Source organism: Echinops telfairi, unplaced genomic scaffold, assembly GCF_000313985.2.
Source record: "Echinops telfairi isolate 266 unplaced genomic scaffold, ASM31398v2 ScPeMD7_2;HRSCAF=8, whole genome shotgun sequence".
Taxonomy (NCBI): Eukaryota; Metazoa; Chordata; class Mammalia; order Afrosoricida; family Tenrecidae; genus Echinops; species Echinops telfairi.
The window spans coordinates 26289633-26309044 of NW_022103898.1; the positions used below are offsets into that span (position 1 = coordinate 26289633).

The window sequence follows — 19412 nt, forward strand, 5'->3', positions numbered from 1 at the left end:
TGTACACTGGCACAGATAGGAACTGGAAACACTGGGAATCTAGAACAGATAAACCCTTCAGGACCAATGAGAGTGGAGATACCAGGAGGGGAAGGGGAAGGTGGGGTAGAAGAGAAGAACTGATCAGAAGGATTTACATATAACCTCCTCCCTGGGGAATGGACACCAGAAAAGTGGGTGAGGGGCAATGTTGGACAGTGTAAGACATGACAAGATAATAATAATTTAGAAATTACTAAGGGTTTGTGCGGGAGGGGGTGCGGGGAGGGAAGGGAAAATGAGGAGCTAACACCAAGGGCTCAAGAGGAAAGAAAATGTTTTGAAAATGATGATGGCGACAAATGTTCAAATGTGATTGGCACAATGGATGTATGGATGGATTGTGATAAGATTGGATGAGCCCCCAATAAAATGATTTTTAAAAGAAAGAAAAAAGAAGTGAGCATGGAGGCACTTCATTTGACTTTAAATAAATGATGAGTGAAGACTAGGCACTAGAAGAGGGCGTCAGGTTTGGTACAGGGGAGTGCCAATGCAACCAAGGGAAACCCTCACTGCAACGGATTGGCCCAAGAGTCAAACAATGGGCTCCAACATATGAAAGATCATGAGGATGGTACCTGGCTTAGGGAATGTCCACTCTGTGACATACAGGGCACTGAGGCTCAGAATAGACTCCCTGGCAATTGGCACACATGTTAACAATGAACAATGATAATCTGCGCTCTCCCCAACAAAATAAAACTCACTGCCATCTAACTCCTAGTGACCCTACAGGACAGGACAGGACCGCCTCTGTGGGCTTCCGAGGCTAACTCTTTACAGGAGTAGAAAGCCTCATCTTTCTCCCATGGAGTAGCTGCTGGTTTCAAACTGCACACCTTGGGGTTAGCAGCCCAATGTGTAACCAATATTAGGTACTAAATATTTCTTGGTAGATAATACTCAAAATCCAGTGGAAGAAACATAATTAACAACAAGTAAACGTGTACTTTAAAAATGTGGGAGATGTTCAAAGCGGACTACATGCTGGGAAAAAGAAGAACTGGCGACATCTTCTTTAGTCTGGCTGGACAATCTCTCAAGATGTGACATTTACGCTGAGATCTGAAAGACATTCCATGGAAGAGTCAAGTGAAATGAACTCCCAGCAGAAAGAGCAGTAAGCACGAAGGCCTAGGAGATACTTTGCATGACCGTACCGGGAACTGAAAGGCCTAGCTGATTGGAGAGGGTGAGTTGCAGAGGGCGACCTGACATGGGATAAGAGGGCTGAGGACAGATCATGAAGAGCAGGTATAATGTGTTAAGAAGTTTGGATTTTATTCTCAAAGGCCTGTGGAAATCATAAATGCGTTACAAGCAAGAGAATGATGGGATTGTGCTCTTTGGAGAATGGCCCAGAGGAAACACAGGAGTGGGAAGTCAAACAGCAAAAGGAACTGTAGTAGGCTAAAGGAGACAAGATCGTCGGGAATCAAGAAGGTATATGTGGTTGAGAAAGAGAAAAATGGGTAGCCTTCAGATCTCGTTCAAAATAGATTTGAAAACACTCGGTATTAATGAAAAAAGAGAAGTCAGAAAGAAAATCCAGTGTCTAAAATGATAGCCAGGTTTTTATTGTCTGGATAGAGGGTAATACCACATATTGAATTGAAGGATGGGGGGAAGAGCAGGTTCAGGAGAAGATAGCGGATTACTTAAGGATATGCTATGTTTGAGATCAATCACTTGCTTGTCATTTTGTCATCTTGTGATGTGTCATACATGATGTCATGGGTGTTACTTTGATGCTGGAAGCCATGTGACAGGGATTTCAAATACCAGCAGAGTCTTCCATAGTAGACTGGTTTTCGCAGTTTGTTTTTTATTAATCGTTTTATTAGGGGCTCATACAACTCATAACAATCCATATATACATCAATCGTGTAAAGCACATTTGTACATTCATTGCCCTCATCATTCTCAAAACATTTGCTCTCCACTTAAGCGCTTGGCATCAGCTCCTCATTTTTTTCACCTCCCTCCCTACTCCCCCCTCCCTCATGAGCCCTTGATAATTTATAAATTATTATTTTGTCATATCTTGCCCTGTCTGACTTCTCCCTTCACCCACTTTTCTGTTGTCCATCCCCCAGGGAGGAGGTCACATGTAGATCCTTGTAATCGGTTCCCCCTTTCCAACCCACTCTCCCTCTATGCTCCCAGTATCGCCACTCTCACCACTGGTCCTGAAGGGATCATCTGCCCTGGATTCCCCGTGTTTCCAGTTCCTATCTGTACCAGTGGACATCCTCTGTCTGCAGAAGTTTAATACTGAGCTAGACTACGAATTAGACCTGGTGATCTACTTCCATAAGGTAGCCAATAAATACTTGATAGATCACAATAGCTACAATAACAGGCCAGGCCCAAATATAATAACAATCATGAAGATGATGTCAGGCTAGGCAATATTTTTTTCTATTACTCTGCAATACACTGAAGAAGAATCAATGTCTTTGAATTGTGGTGCTGGTTAAGAATATTGAAAGTACCATGAACTGTCATAAGGACAAATAAATCTGTCTTGGAAAAAGTACAGCCAGAGTGCTCCTTAGAGGCAAGGATGGTGAGACATTGTCTCACATACTTCGGACATATCGTGAATCCTGGAGAAGGACAGCATGCTCGGTAAAGTAGAGGGGCAAATAAAAAGAGCAAGGCCTTCAACAAGATGGATTGACACCATGGTTGCAACAATGGACTCAAACAGAAGAACATTTGTGAGGATGGTGCAGGACCGGGCAGCGTTTGCCCATGGGGTCACTATGGGTTAGAACCAACTCAATGGTACCTACCAGCAATAACAACTTAGTTATACCGTAAACATTTGATATGAATTTAATTAGACTCCGTAGCTACCAACAACGGCTGAGACATTTGAAGGATATTTTGTAGAGATCTGAAGGGCAGATGAACGTATGAGTCTGGTGTCAGCAATTAGTGAGCAATTTGAGAATTGCTGGCATATAGCTGATATTTAAAAGCACAGAACTGGATGAGGTCACCCAAGGAAAGATGGCACAGTCCAGGCCCGGGGGCACGCTAATATCCGAAGGTTTGGAAGAGGAGAGAGCAACGAGGAGAGGAAACTGAGAAGGCGCTGTCAGTGAAACAAGGGGAAGCAAGGCGAGCCCAATAATTCCAGAAGCCAAGAGAGAAATGAGTTACTAGGACAGAGTGATGAGCTGTGTCAGACACACGCAGGCGACGGCTCAGGTAATCTTTCCTGCCGCTACCCTTCCGGTTGCTCTCTGCTCCCAACTCCCCTCTCCATCAGCAACTGCCAGTGCCTCCTCAGACCTGCTGAGGCTGCCTCCCAGCTCCTGCTGGCGGTGCTGTTGGCCCAAACCTCCCCCTGATGCTGATGCAGAGCTGAGGCGGAATTCTGTTCCCAACAGTGCTCAACTTGTCCCCAGAGGAGAAGCTGGGAGCTTCTGACTCCCTGCTGGCATGCCTGAGGAGTTGAGTTTAGCAAGGGCACAGGAAAGCTTTCAGAAAGCCTAGCCTCTCTCCAAAGCATTCCTCCCTGGCGCATTTGGATCAGAAGCAAAGAAGGCTGTCCTGGTTTATTCTGGGAAATTCAGATCCATTGACTTTCACTGAATTAATAATTCAGGTCTACCGTCACTGATTGGATTAAACAGATACAAGATGGGTGCACTTTTAGAATGATAACCAGAGACAGGGAAGCAATATGAACGGATTTGATTAATCATTTATTTATCAAGGGTGCATTGCACATGTAGGCATATTAACCACGTGCCTTGTGCAGGAAAAGGGTAATCTGTGTTAAATGAAGACCATCAACTCTGATGTGCCTTTAGCTACACAAGGGAGACAGTGCCTGCACCTGACAAGCTAGTGCTCTAGGCACAGAGATAAAATGGTGTGTGTGAAATGTGATTAGAACTCTCGAACAAGATAGTAAGACGGGCAAGGTACTATCATCTTTACACCTTGAAGAGCCATAGGAAAGAGGAATCATATAATGCAGTGGTTGAAAGCCCTAGCTTTGGTGTTAGATTCAAGCGTCAGTTCTTATACTTAGTAGCTGGTAACCTCGGACAGGTTACTTAACATTTATAAATCCCAGTTCTCTCATCTGTGAAATGAGAATAATAACAGCACTTAATTCAGATATTTTCTGATGATGATATGGTTTAATACGTGCAAACTACTTAGCCAGTTCCTTGGGCAATCAAAATGCTTATTGAAGGCCAAGGAGCAAGGTGCACGATGAGTCAAAAGCATCTGAAAGTATTTTTATATCTGAAACTTTGACCTCAGAACAAATTATGGTTTTCTTCCCACCTAATTTGTGCATTTTGACCATGGCATCATGGCGTGGAGGGCTAGGAAAGACAGTTGTGTTTGACAATGTGAGCAATGTTCCCAGTAAAACTGCTGATAGGCTGATTGCGATTCACAGCAACCTGCCTGGGTAGGACAGAAATCTGCCACAGTGTTTCTTTACAGAAGCAGCCTGCCTCAGACATCCCCCTTGGAGTGACTCGTGGGTTCAAACCAGTGCTCTTTGGTTAGCAGCTTAATGCTTCACCTACCAGGACTTCTTGAGCAAGGCTCATGCATACTGGGTTTAAGTTTGTGTCAAAGTAGGGACAGGGAAGAAGTAAGAAAGAAAAGAGGTCATATGCTGTTTGGAAATAGTCTCTATTGTTCTGGGCTAGTCCATAAATTCTGAGAAGAGCCTTCAGATGCTTTGAAAGGACCCTTAACATCAAAACGTCTCTGCACGTAGCTGTTAAAACAAAAGGCTAGATGTTCAAGTCCAGCCTGAGTTAATGTGAAAGATGGGGTTGGGGGTCTACTTCCAAAAGAGTACAGCCACTGAAAGCTTTATGAAGCTAAATTCTATTCTGTCACCTGTTGGCCACCTGAACTCAAAAGTTCATCCAAAATCTTTACAGGGGAAAAAACCCAAAAACCTTTGCTGAAATTAGAGTTTTATCAAAACACAAAAGAAGAAAGGAGAGCTTGCGGGGTTCGGTTCTCTCTTGAAGAATCCTTATTTGACTGTGAAGGTGAGCACCAGGCAGCTGACAGTGAGGTGTGGTGCACAGGACACCTGGGCCAGCTCCTGTCACAGTGCTCCTCTGAACACTGGGTGAGTCACTTCACCTGACTCTCATCGTCGCCGTCAATGACGTTGAGATGGCTTGACGTGTGTTCTGCAAGCTCCTGGGGCCTTTCTGAGACACGGATGGGAGTTTCATGTGAAAGCACATAAAGAGGTGCCCCTTCCTGTCCTAGTCTCTGACTGCACATTAGGGTTGAAACCTAGTCTCTGCTCTCTGCCCTCGTTTCCTCACCTGCAGAAGGAACGGCTAGAATGACTCAGCCGTCCCACAGCTGTGCAGGGGACAGTGCATCTAGGAAATCGCTGTGTTCTTCTTTTTTTTTTATATATATATATTTTTCTCTTTTTTAACATTTTATTAGGGGCTCATACAACTGTTATCCCAATCCATACACACATCAATTGTGTAAAGCGCATTTGTACATCATTTCTCAAAACATTTTCTCTCCATTTAAACCCCCGACATTAGGTCCTCATTTTTCCCCTCCCTCCTCGCTCCCCCCTCCCGCATGAGCCCTTGATAGTTTATAAATGGGCATTTTGTCATATCTTGCCCTGTCCGACGTCTCCCTTCATCCACTTTTTGGTTGTCTGTCCCCCAGGGAGGAGGTCACACACAGTTCTGAGTGACCCGGAGTCCCATGATTTGAGTGAATTTAGCATCCACCCACTCATCCAGTCATCTACCCCACAAATTCACATGGGTTTGCTACGTGCTGTGGTGTTACCAGTTATCAATTGCCATTGAGTTAACTCTGACTTCTGGACACTCATGTCTCAGAAATGTGCTTCATGGAGGTTTCAATGGGTGATTTTTCAGAAGGAGCCAGGCCTTTCTTGCTAAGCACCTGTGGGTAGACTTGAGCCTCTAACCTTCTAGTTAGCTCTTAAACACACTGCTTGTCTCACCCTGAGATTGACCTACTGCTGTTGTTAGGTGCTGTCGAATCAAATTTTGACCCACAGTGACCCTCTGCGGCAGAACAGCGCAGTCTCCTGGGCTCTTTTGGGCTGTAATCATCGAGAGCAGATCACTCGATCTTTCTCCCAAGAAAAGCATGGATTCAAGCTGCCAAGTGTTCAGTTAGCAACTGAGTACTTAACTGCCACCAAACCAAGGACCGAGCTACACTCACTGCCATCAAGTTGACTCCAACCCATCATCACCGTATATGACAGAGCAGACTGCTCGTGAATTTCTGAGACTGTAACTCTTTACCAGAGTAACAAGCCCATCTCTCTCCAGAGGGCGGGGGTGGGGGGTGGTTTTGAACGGCTACCTTTGCAGATAGCAGTCCGAGTTCTCACTGCCATCGAGTGAATTCCAAGCCATAGCGACCCCACAGGACAGGGTGGAAGTCCTGTCATGGGTTGGCAAGGCTGTAACTCGTTACAGGAGTAGGCACCCTCAGCTTTCTCCTGCAGAGAGCTGGTGGTCTCAATCGCCTAAGCGTGAGGTTAGCAGCCCAACATAGAACCCACTACACCGCCAGGGCTCCCCCGGGCACGGAGGTTCTGGAAATATGGTGGTTAATAGGATGGGGTCCCTGTCTCCAGGGGACTGCAGTTCAATTGAGGGGTGCAAATGGACATGGACTACTTTTGCAGGTGAGCTTTGAGGAAGAGTAAAGGCAAGCACGGAAATGAAAAGCAATAGTGGAAGGAGATGTGATTGAGAGAGTTTGGTGGCTTTTTGACAAGGTGATATTTGTGCTGAAGAAGGGACGGGAAAGACCATTGTGATATAAGACAGGAAGAACACTGCATGTGGAGCAGAGACAGGCTTTATTGAGCATGAAGAGTAACGTCAGCGGGCCGCTCACATCTACTTTGTGTCCCCTTAGCTCACTCTGTGCAGATAACGCTCTTCTACCTCATCTGTCGTGAAAACAAAGCAAAACTCTGGGTCAAATGCAATGGTGGAAGATATCAACTTCCAATGGAAAACTCAAAGAAATCTCTTGGAAGATAAAAAAGGTCACAGTGCTTCTGATAGTTAGATTTTATGCCAACCAGATGATACCTGGGTGGAGGTAGGGGAGGAGTCCAGTCTATCCAGCAGGTGGCCTCCGTGGGAGTGTGGTCTCTATGAGAGACACTGGGAAGTTCTCTCTCTCTGGCCCTTTCCTTCCTCCTCTCTGGGCCACGTGTCTGCCTTCAGAGGTGGCCCTTCCCGCTTCCCATTTCTGTGCCATTAGCCTGCAGCTACGTGAGTCTGAAGTGGGCTCCAGCTAGCATCAGGCCCGTGAACTCGAGTGGAATTGGGCTGGGACACCTTCTTGAGGTAAAATTACGCCTTGATGTGAAGTTCCTTATGCATACAGTGGGATCCCGATACTCGACATAATCGGATTTCAACGCAAAATGCTGTGAAATTTTTGCATCAGAGCGCGAACTAAACATCGAATCCAACCCGACAGCACAGTGAGTTTTGTAAACAAAAGCAGTTTGTGTGTCAGTCGCTTGGTGTTAGTTGGCGTTGTTAGTATGAGTTGTTTAAACCTTTGCAGCTGTGTTCCAAGCATTTTGCTATAATTTTCTTAGTGTTTATGGCTTTTCATACTGCAGTTTTTTGAAAAGAAAAAATCACTTTCATGATAAGGAACTGGTTAACCGTGTTACCGATATTGTTGATAATTTAGTAAACCCTTTCAGGAAACAGTTAAGGAAACGCCAACAGCAGACCACATTAGAGAGATTTTTTTTTTCTTTTAAGAGAAAATCACGCAGGTCCTAGTGAAAAAGGGCAAAGAAGGTGAAAACTTCTGAAAAACAGCTACCAGTTGATTTTATGGAAGGGGATTCCCCATGCAAACAATGACCGTCTCTCCACACCTCCTCTCCACATCCGTGTTCAAAGATCCAGATCCTCATCCATCTCAAGGTAGGGGCCATACTGTACTTGTTGAAAACTTTTTAATGTTGAGTGTCTAATTTAAATTATATTATATAACTCTGAACTTATTTACTTTGAAATTTCTGTGTAATGTTTTTTTTTTGGATGCACATGCATTTTATTTTATTTTATTTTTCTTTTTTAACATTTTATTAGGGGCTCATACAACTGTTATCCCAATCCATACATCTGTGTAATGTTTTCTATAAAAAGACAAGGTTAAAAAAAAAGGTGGTCAAGAATAGATTCATCCATTTTCAGTTATTTCTTACAGGAAAAAATCGATTCGGAACTCATCTGCATTGCATCTCGACGCTCCTTCTAGAATGAATTGGCAGCGAGGTCTGGGGTTCTACTGCAGATGAGTGTGCTGGTTTCCTTTCTCTAGACAACCCAGCCTAATGCAGTGCATGTGCTAAAACTAGCATGATAGTGTTGGGGGCGGCTAACTGATGAGAGCCTGTTAAAACTACCTTACAAGATGCGGAACTTCATTGCAGGATGCTGAGTTACACACCACCTAGGAACATAAGTGACTCCATTTTTGAGAGACTAAAAGCCCAGTAAGAAATGCTGAATCACTGCAGACTCATTGAAAAGAAGCAAACCACCTACTAGGGCGGCAGCTAGAAGCTCCCCCTGACACATCTGGGGAACTCTGATAAGACCTGGCCGAGCGCAAGAAGGACGTCAAAGAGCTGGCAAGACCGCCTATAAAGGCCCAGGTAGAGAGACTGAACTGAGCGAGCTAGGAACCAAGGAGGAGCCATCAATGCCTGCTCTCTCCAACTCTCCCCGGGTGAGGACACCGATGAAGGCAATGCCTAACAGGACTGGGGGCCAGTCCCTGATCTGATGCCGAATCAATTTTGCATTGCCCTTCTAGATAATGACTCCAGTTAATTTTAAGATTGTTAGATCGTTTGATGTCTGTTTGAAGTGAATGAACTGAGCACGCGAAAATGTCAAAGAGCGTTAAGTAATTGTTGATTGCACTGTTCGTGACACTAACATGGTGCTGGCTACCGTTTTTAAGGCATGTACCGACATGAAGCCATTTCATCGTCACACTAACCTTTACAGTTGGTGCTACTCATTTCAGACAAGGGGTGAACGCACAGGGAGGTGGGGGCGTTGACAGTGCGAGAAGGAATGGAGCCTACCAGCAGCCTGGCTTCAGACCCACTCCTGAGTGCTGACATGGGGTGTATCAGGAGGGGAGTCAAAGCTAACACAAATAACGTTTATCATGGATGATTCTATTATCATGTTTCTAAAAAAAAAAGAATTGATGACATATTGGAATCCAAAGTCCAGTTATAGGCCCCTCGTCCAAACTAACCTAAGCATAATGTAAGGTCAGAGGTGTGAATGCAGATGTGAAGCGCTGTTCAGCCCCTGACCTCCTGCGTGACCCTGAGCGCATGGTTTCATTCATGAACCGTGGCCTTCTTATTTGGAAAATGGGGGCCACTAAGTGAGACTCACCCTGAAGGGTTGGTCTGAAGTCGGCACGGTTGTGTAGCTGTGATATAGTAAGGGGGTCTCCCCTGCTTCTTCCCAGAGAACCTGTGGGCTTGGCGGACATTCTGGTAATCCAAGGCTGATGCTAGAATTTCTTGGTGGATGTGGAATCTAATCTCTGAGTGGGTGGAGAGATGTACATTTCTGGAACGTTAAAGAGCTTGGAATCACTAATTAATTAGAATCACTAAGCCTAAGGCGAGTCACTAATTCCAACCACTGTTAGCCAGGCTGCCATGCTAGGTGTTGCCAGGCAAGTGACGGGCAACTTTCTGAGCGTCCTCTGAGAAGGTGAAGTGCCAGCTCTCCAGAAAGACCTTTGTAAAAAATCATTTGGGGGGCTCTTATAGATCTTTTTTTTTTCATTCAATTGCATTAAGCACACTTGTACATATGTTGCCATCAACATTTCCAAAACATGTTCTTTCTACTTGGGCCCTTGGTATTAGCTTCTCTTTTTTCCCATCCACCCCCCTCATGAATCATTGATCAATGATATATTATTGTTGTTATTTAGTGTCTTACACTGTTGTCTCCCTTCACCCACCTTTCTTTTATTTGTCTGCCTGGGGGGTGGGCTATACATCCAACATTGTGATGGGTTCCCCCTTTCCCCCCTTTACCTCCTGCCCCTACCATCCCCCACCATCATGATATTGCTACTCCCACTACTGTTCCTGAGGGTTTTATCTGCCCTGAATTCCATGTGTCCAGAGCTCTTATCTGCACCCATGTGTGTACTCTGATCTAGCCAGATTTTACAGTAGAACTGGGTCATAGTGGTTAGGGAAGGAAGTATTCAGGAACCAGAGCAGCGGTTCTCAACCTTTGGGTCCTGACACCTTTAGGGGTTGAACGACCCTTTCACAGGGGTCACCCGATTCATAATAGTAGCAAAATTACAGTTATGAAGTAGCAACAAAAATAATTTTATGGTTGGGGAGGTCACCACAACATGAGGAACTGTATTAAAGGGTCACAGCCTTAGGAAGGTTGAGAACTGCTGAACTAGAGGAATGATGAGTGTTTTGTCAGTGCTATACTGTACCCTGGTTGAACTGTCCCTTCCTTGTAACCTTTCTGTGAGGGGATACCAATTGTCTACAGATGGGCTTTGGGTCTCCACTTCAACCCCCCTCATTCACATTGATAGAATTGTTTGTTTTGACCTTTTGATAACTGATACCTGATCTGCTCAACACCTCATGATCACACAGCCTGGTGTGGGCTTATTTGATTCCCTGCTAGATGACTCCTTGTTTAATTTCAAGCCTTAAGACCCCAGACACTATATTTTTTGATAGCTGGACACCATCCACTTTCTTCACCAAATTTGCTTATGCATCCACTTGTCTTCAGTGACCATGTCACTCAGGTGACTATCAAGGAGTGCCAGAACAAAGTGTTCTTGTGTTTAGAGAGGCCTTGAGTAGAAGCCCAAAGTCCATCTACTATCTTAATACTTTAACATATAAATATATGTTTGTACCCCTTTCATTATAAATTAATATATTCTACACATATACATGCCTATAGCTATACTTCTAGAAATAGCTTTTGCTTCCTACTTCTTTCCAGAGAGACTTTTAGCCTCTCTCATTTCTGATTCCTTCAGGGACTCATCAGGACCCATGAGAATAGTTTGAAATAATCTCTCCAGCCGATTCTGATGCAAATCCCTGTCCACCACTCAAGGATGGGCGTGCACACATGAGAGAGCACACACACAGACACACATGCGTGCACATGCGTGTGTTCTGGTGGAGAGAACGCTCTGAGGTACTGTGTGTTCCTAAATGGTCACAATGTTCACTCCTTGGTAATGCCTGTTAGATCAGGGATAGGTAATCAGTGTGTAAAATGACCACTTGGTTTTCCTAGCAAAAACAACAACCCCCAAATAGCAAACCAACATGTTGCAGTTAAGTTTATTGGGACTCCTGTGACCCCCATGTGCTGCAGAGTAAAACTGTACTGCATAGAACTTTTTATGGATTTTGGAAGTAGATTGGCAGGCCTTTCTTCTGAGCCACCCCTGGCTAGATTCAGATCTCCAACCTTCCAGTTAGCAGCTGAGTGTTGGCTGTTTGGGCTACTCAGGGACTCCCACTCCTCTGTGGCTGACCATCACATGGGGTTGCCAGAGGACACCATCCAGGGCTCTCGTCTCACACTATAGCTGTCTTGCCTGATTGCTATGTCTCAGAAATCCACAGGGGCAGATACACTCTGTCGTATTGGGTCTCTATGAGTTGGCATCAACTGGATGGCACTGAGTTTGTGTGTGTATGTGTGTGTGTGTATACAGCAGCCACTGAGCACTTCTAATGCAACAAGTCCCCCCCCCCCAAAAAAATGCACTGTTCATCTGACCTAGTAAAAAAAAGTAAAATACCTCAATAATTTTTGTATTGATTACATGTTTAAATGATAATATTTAAGCTCTACTGGGCTAAGTAAAACATGCAATTGAAATTAACTTCACTGGTCTTTTTATCTTTTAAATGTGGCTATGAGAAAACTTATGATGATATTACTCTACCAAACAGTATTATGTTTTAAGATGATATTACTCTGCTGGACAGTATTATGATAGAAGTATATTTCTTGCTCATCGTTTTTGTCTGCTGCTGGATGTCCACTTTTCATTTCAGTGGCTTGGCGATGCAGGCTACGGGCACTGCGCCACAGGGAGGATACTACTCACAAGGGTGTCACAAGACATTAGCTACCATTGCACTAGTTCATTCGATCGGACTAGCTTTATGTCACCATAAGGTTACCAGGAAGAGATACATCCACGAACAGCATGAATATACACTGATATAGACTGCCTCTTTTCTAACACATGCTTGCACTTATCTGTCAGTCTGCCGTCCACTGGTGGCTAGCATGTTGCTATGATGCTGGAAGCTATGCTACTTGTATTTCAAATACCACCATGGTCATCCATGGAGGCTAGGTTTCAGCAGAGCTTCCAGACTAAGACATGCTTGGAAGCAAGCCTCTGAGATGATAAAGCCCCACGTGACAAGTAACAGTGATACAAACAATGACATGGAGCATACCGGAGATAGAAACACACAAGTAGAGGGGGCATCGCTAGGACCCTTAACATTTGGAGATCAAACTGAAGAGCAAGGCAAGGCAAAGAGATTGAGAAGAAGCCAAGGAAGGACCATAAACTCAGGAGCCCGTGTCGCACCTTCTAAACATGACTTTCCAGGAGGACGTGTGCGTCATGGGAAATGCTGATGCTAAGGCAGAGATGGCATAACCACTGAGCGTGGTCACGGGTGACACTAAAACATTCAGTTCCTGTGGAATGGTGCGGGCGCAGGCTCAGCGTGAGGATGAAAATGGAATGGTAGGTTAGGAAATGAAGACAGCGATCCTAGACAAATCTTTTAAGAAATTTGTTGTGAAACGGAGAAGGGAAAGGGGGCATTAGTTGGAAGAGGAGATGTGGGTCACTGGACTTGGAGCACGTTTGTAATGACTGAGTAAAGAAGAAAAATCGATAATGCAGGAAAAAGAAGCAATTACAGGGGCAAACTCTTTGAGAAGGTGAAAGGGGAGGGCATTCTGTTTTCACAGAAGCAGCCTCGGATAGCAGCTGACACGCCATAGGAAAGGCAGAGAGGATGGTTTGTGTCATAGAAGATCCTGTCCAATTGCTCCACCTTTCCATTTAAATGTAGGCAAGGTAATCAATGAGTCTGCAGAGGTGGGGGTAAGGGTGAAGTTGCTGAAAAAAGAGTGAGCGAGTTGAAGGACAAGAAGAAAGTCAGCCAGCCCCCTCACTTCTTCCGGTCACTGGTCAAGTGCCTTCTCCTTCAGTCCTGCCCTCTCGCCCAACACGGAATTGAAAATTAACATCTCGTTTTGTTTGCTGCTCTCTAAGAAGCCTGCCTCTGATGACAGAAAAGATCAAAGTGGATGTCAGAAGAGACTCTGAAACTTGCTCTGGATTGTAGAGAGGGCTGAAGCAAATGGAAGAAGTGATGAACTAAAAAAGGTGAACCAACCGTTTTAAAGGGAAGAAGCTTGAGAAAACAAAGTAAAGTGCTATAATGAAATGTGCAGTGATCAATGTTAGAAAACCACAAAGGGAGGGCACACTCAGCATATCTTAAGCTGAAATGACTGAAGGGAAAGATCAAGCCTGAAGTTGAAATATTGAAAGCTTCTATGGGCAAAATATTGAACGATGCAGGAAGCATCAAAAGATTGAAGAAATGCACGGAGTTGCTGTACCAAAAAGAACTACTTGACATCCAACCTTTTCGAGAGGTGACACATGATCAAGAACCAATGGTACTAAAGGAAGACGCCTAAATTGCACTGAAGACATTAGTGAAAAGTAAGGCTGTAGGAATTGACAGAATCCCTACTGAAAGGTTTCAACGAAGTGATGAAGCACCGGATGTACTCATTCACCTGTGCCAAGAAATTTGACCAGAAAGACAGGTCACCCAACAGAGTGTAGACTTTACTTGACAATATCATTAATATCACATGTAAGTGAAACTTTGCTGAAGATCATTCAGCCACAGCTGCAGCAGTACATCAACAAGGACCTGCTAGAAATTCAATGATTCAGGAGATGACATGGAACAGGGGACATCATTGCTGACATCAGATGGATCTTGGCTGAAAGCAAAGAATACCAGGAAAATGCTTACTTGTGTTTTATTGACGGAGCCTGGTGGTGTAGTGGTTACAAGTGGGGTTGCCATCCGAGTGGTCAGCAGTTAGAATCTACCAGCAGATCCTTGGGAGGAAGATCAGGCTTTCTACTTCTGTAAACAGTTACAGGCTCAGAAACCCACAGAGGGTTGCTATGAGTCAGCACTGACTCGACAGTAGTGGGTTTGGTTTTTTTGTATATGTGTGTGTTTTATTGACTATGTGAACACATTTGACTATGTAGATCATAGTAAACTATGGATAATCTTGAGAAGAATGGGAATTCCAGAGCCCCACACTGTGCTCATGTGGAACCTGTGCATGGATCAAGAGGCAGTTGTGTTCACACAACAAGGGAATACTGCATGGTTCAAAATCAGTAAAGGTGTATGTCGGGGTTGCATCCTCTCATCATACTTATTTAATCTGCATGCTGAGCAGATAATCCAAGCAGCTAGACTCTATGAAGAATAACGTAGCATCAAGGATTGAAGGAAGATTTATAAACGATCTGTCATACGCAGATAGCAAAACTTTGTTTGCTGAGATTAAGGAGGCCTTGAGACATTTGCTGATAAAGATCAAGGACCGCAGCCTTGAATATAGATTAAAACTCAATAGAAAGAAAATAAAAGAGCCTCACAACTGGCCCAATAGGTAGCATCATGATAAATGGAGAAAAGACTGATATTGTCAAGGATTTAATATTGCTTGTACCACAATACATGCTCACAGAAGCACCTGTCAAGAAATCAAATGACAGACTGCGCTGGGTTAATCTGCTGCACAACACCTCTTTCAAGGGTTGAGGAGCAAGGATGTCACTTTGAGAAGTATCCAAACCATGGCATTTCCAATCTCCTCATATGCATGTGAGAGTTGGACGCTGAATAAAGAATACCACAGAAGAATCGATACATTTGAATTATGGTACCAGTGTAGAATATTGAGGATACCATGGACTGGCAAAAAATCCAACATATTTGTCTTGGAGGAAACACAACCAGAATGTTCCTTAGAGTGAGGATGGTGAGACCACGTATTTTGGAAATGTTATCGGAAGAGACCAGTCCCTGGAAATGGGCAAGTGTTTGGTAAAGTATGAAGGCAGAATAATAAAAGATGAAGACCCTCAACAAGAAGGACTGGCCCAGTGGCTACAACAATGGGCTCAACCCTAACAACAATTGTAAGGATGGCAGAGGACTGGGCAGGGTTCTGCTCCCTGAAAGTCAGAACCAATTGGAATACCCGTTCATGCCCAACACGCTCACACCCTGTTCTACTTACTCTGTTGCACACTATTTCTCACCTTCTAACATATTATGCTCCTTATTTATGTAAATAAACACAATTTATTACCTCATTTCTCCCCAATAGAATGTAGGCTCTACAAGGTCCTGCGCTCCTAGTTTTGCTCACTGATGTATCCCAAGTGCCAAGAATTGGGTCAAACACTCTATATTTTGATCAATTGATTTAAATTTTAAAAATGAGTGAATGAATGGGAGGTATAAAGAGAGGTTACAGGTAGGGCAAAGAGGAACGCAAACCAGCTGGTTACTCGTTACCACTGCCGACTTGTCATGATTTAAAGTGGTTTTTGCTTCATTTGTTTTACCCTCAACGTTCAGCCACTTAGGTACAAGCACAAAGCAGGAGGGATTTACTCAAGGTTAGGGCTTGGCCAGGAACATAAACCAAAGCAACCAAGAACTGAGGCGATTCAGCTGCTTGCATAGTAAGCAGTCAGAATGATGGACTATGGAACTGAAGCAATGTAACGAGGGAAATAAAATAATGGTTTAAAAAAAAGTAGCTGGGACAATTAATCAACATACTCATGATCACAGTCAATGTACTTTCAATAACACTTTGGAATATTAAAACCCACTCAAAGTAAGGTCCAGCTCCAAGCTTTGGCTTCCAGTAATACTATTCTTTGCCCGAAAGACATTTTATTGTACAAGTGGGGTAAAGTTCCAATTTTGCTATGCATAATTGGGGGAGGGGAAGTGAAAACCACAAACTAAAATTCAGATTCCAGTGTTTGCTGGGTGCTGATCTATGTTGTGCCTGTCAAATGGTGCATCGTGTGACACAATGAACCAAGGCTCGCTGTTTCCCATGAGTTGGGGTTTGTATAGAGAGCTGCAGTATGAAAGAGCGCTTCCAGGAATCAAAGGCAAAACTGAATGCCTCAAGCAGGGCTATCCTCTCATAAGGCATACTTTTATCCATGAGTCACTGGACGAAGGATGAGGTCCCAGAGGAACCACAGGCACTAATTAGACTCTGAAAAACGGAATCAAGGCAACTTCCTTTGAATGCCAAGGTGATTTACTGCTGTCCATTCCAAAATAATATCCTCACTGAACCAAGAACTTGCAGCGTAGGCAGGAGGAGAAGCCCCAAGAGGAGACCTAATGGATTTCTAAAACCCTAACGGGCACACAGCATCTCATGTGTAATTTTTTCCAGCCTGCTGGACTGCTGAGGTCAAGTAAAATTGTGTACATTACCGTTTTATTCCTCTGCCTGCTCTACTCTTGATCATCTTTAAAATACTCTGTAATTTCAACACGTGTAGAAAATAGCCAAATTGGAGAAAGGGCTGTAAGGCAGTGTCGTGTGACATCATCTTCTCAGAAGACCAGGATGATCCTGGTTAATTTTTCAGGTAATAACTGGTACCCTTGGCCTGAAAGAAACCCTGCAATAAGGTGACTATTTAAATAAAAACATAATGGAGTGGATTTCATGGCAAAGGCGCTCTTATGATGGAATTATGGCCCCTAAAAAGATTCATTGCAGCTGTAACAATTGATGCCTATGAATGTGACCTTGTTTGGAAATAGGGTCTTTGAAGATATCACGAGTTAAGTTCACGTGAGTTTATACTGGGGTAGTAGAGTGGATCTTCATCCAGTACAATGGCTGTCTTTATAAAATGAGGAGAATAGCATAAAAACAGCGCTACAAAGGGAAGATGGCCTTGTGCAGATGAACGCAGCGATTAGAATGAAGCAGCCCAAGCTAATGAATGCCAAGGAGGTGGGGGGCGGGGCGAGGGGGGGGGCAGGGAGGAACCATCAGCAGTTCCGAAGAAGCAAAGAAAGAATCTCTCCCTAGAGCCTTCAAGGGAATAAGGCCCTGCTGATACCTTGAATTTGGACTTCCAGTCTTCATTACAATAAGACACTACATTTTCCTTGCTGCCAGCCACCAGTGTGTGGTGCATTGTCATGGCACGCATAGGGAACTAATACAGAAGCTAGGCTAGTAGCTAGAAAAAATAGTGACCAAAAAATGCCTCTCTGACTCAGGTTAGGTCCTACCATTAAGGCCTAGAAGAACAAATACAAGTGACATGAGCTGTACTCACTGGAATGCGCATAAACAAAGTGAAAATCACTCTTGTGGGAAGTTGTGGGGAAGATAGTTTCTACTTTTTATTTTCTTCCCCCCAGTCCCCCTTGCATCATAAAAGCACTGATGGGTTCCTTTTGCAGGCTTGTGATTGTTGCTGTCAGACTCTGAAATAAAAGTCTTGATCCAAATGCATTATTTCGGCTCTGCATTGAATAAAGAGCACTGTCTAATGTTGGCATCATAAAAAAGGTGTGATGCAAGACTGTCATTATGGGCAATGAACTTAGCCATGGCTACATGAGACATCAGAAGTAGCTGTTCCACCGTTATCTTGAAGGGCTGGTGTTAAGGTTCATGGCATACCAATTGTAAAACCACTTGAGTATTAGAGAGATGGGGTTGGCACCACCCGAAATGAAGGAAGAGGTGGCCCATCAAACCTGTTAAGAGGAAGACTGGCGGCTGTGTCCTGTTTGTCAATTTGATACCTCTGCTACTACCCCTTCTGAGGACATCGATGCATTGCCTAGTGAGGGCTCAGCAAACGTTTGAGATAGAAGAGCTGATCTTGTCCCTCACAACAATTTAAAAATTTTCTGAGAGCCACAAACGAAATCACCCTTGTCTGAATAATATCCTTTACATGTGTTTCATTTTACTTCAGAGCCACATGTACACACGGAGAGAGCTACATATGGCTCAAGAGCCTCTTTGCCACCCCCTGGCGGAGCTGACTCTGGGAACTACATTTCCCAGAGTTCCCTGCCCCAGCGGATCTTGGTTAGCGTCCCTTACTGAGGGGTGCTCCAGAGAGATTTGGAAAGTGGAAAAGGAGAGGATACTCTCTTCTGAGAGAGAGCGCTGTGTGAAGGCATGAGGCTCAAGCAGCGGCAAGGGAGCCTCGAGAGTCCCCTGTGTTGCAGACAAACATCCTTGAGATCCCTGGAGGGTTCCAGGCCAGTCCCTGGTGCCCATCGGCGGTGGGGTTTTAGGCTGACATGTGGCTTCTCTGACCTGTCAACTTAGGTGCAAGACTCTGTATTCAACACTTTCCTTTTAGAACTTGAAGACGGGCTTGTTTTCCTGCAGAATCCCAACTTAAGAGGGACCAACCAGTTACAAGGCCCAGGGAAAAAGTTCAGAGACCACACTAAGGGATAGAGCTAAACAAAAGCTAGGAAGACCACAAAAGAGATACAACTCTATGGGGAAGCTAATGAATGGCAACGAACAAGTTGATGAGGGGTTTCAGAACAGGGCCCCCCAAGGGTCATCAACACGGGTCATGCAGGCAGCAGGTGGTGAAATGGGGAAGGTCATTTAGATGCAAACACCACTGTGTTTGCCTCATCCCTACTCCTACCAAATACAGCTGGTTCTGGCTCCTAGAGCTCCCTCTTCCACTCAGTTGTCCCATTTATTCTTCCCATGCTTGTCCCAGCTCGTACCTTCTCCCACCGGGGATATGCTCGTCAAAGGTACAGCCAACAGTGCGCAAACTCGGACCTGCTTGGAGAACTGGGGTGAGGGCTGCCAATTTCCCTGTGTGTTCAGTTCACACGTTATCTGACGAGATTCTCCTGTGCTCCCGACAGGAGACAGACCCCTCCTCAGTATTTCTTCATATTCTCTCCACAGCCCTCGTCACATCCGATTTACTCATTTGTTACTTTAACGCCCCGCTTCCATTACTCATAGTAGAGACTAACAGTCTCTACTGTTAGGCAGGAACGTAGAAGAGTCTATCTGGACCTTGAGTCATGAGACACACTGACTGTTCTTCAAATC

General features: G+C 44.4%; 1 protein-coding gene across 5 annotated transcripts in view; it reads right to left on the bottom strand.

Annotated features, from left to right (window-relative positions):
- Positions 1–19412, bottom strand: part of ANO4 (anoctamin 4) — a 390715-nt gene that overhangs the window by 182157 nt on the left and 189146 nt on the right. The gene's annotated exons all lie outside the window — the stretch shown is intronic.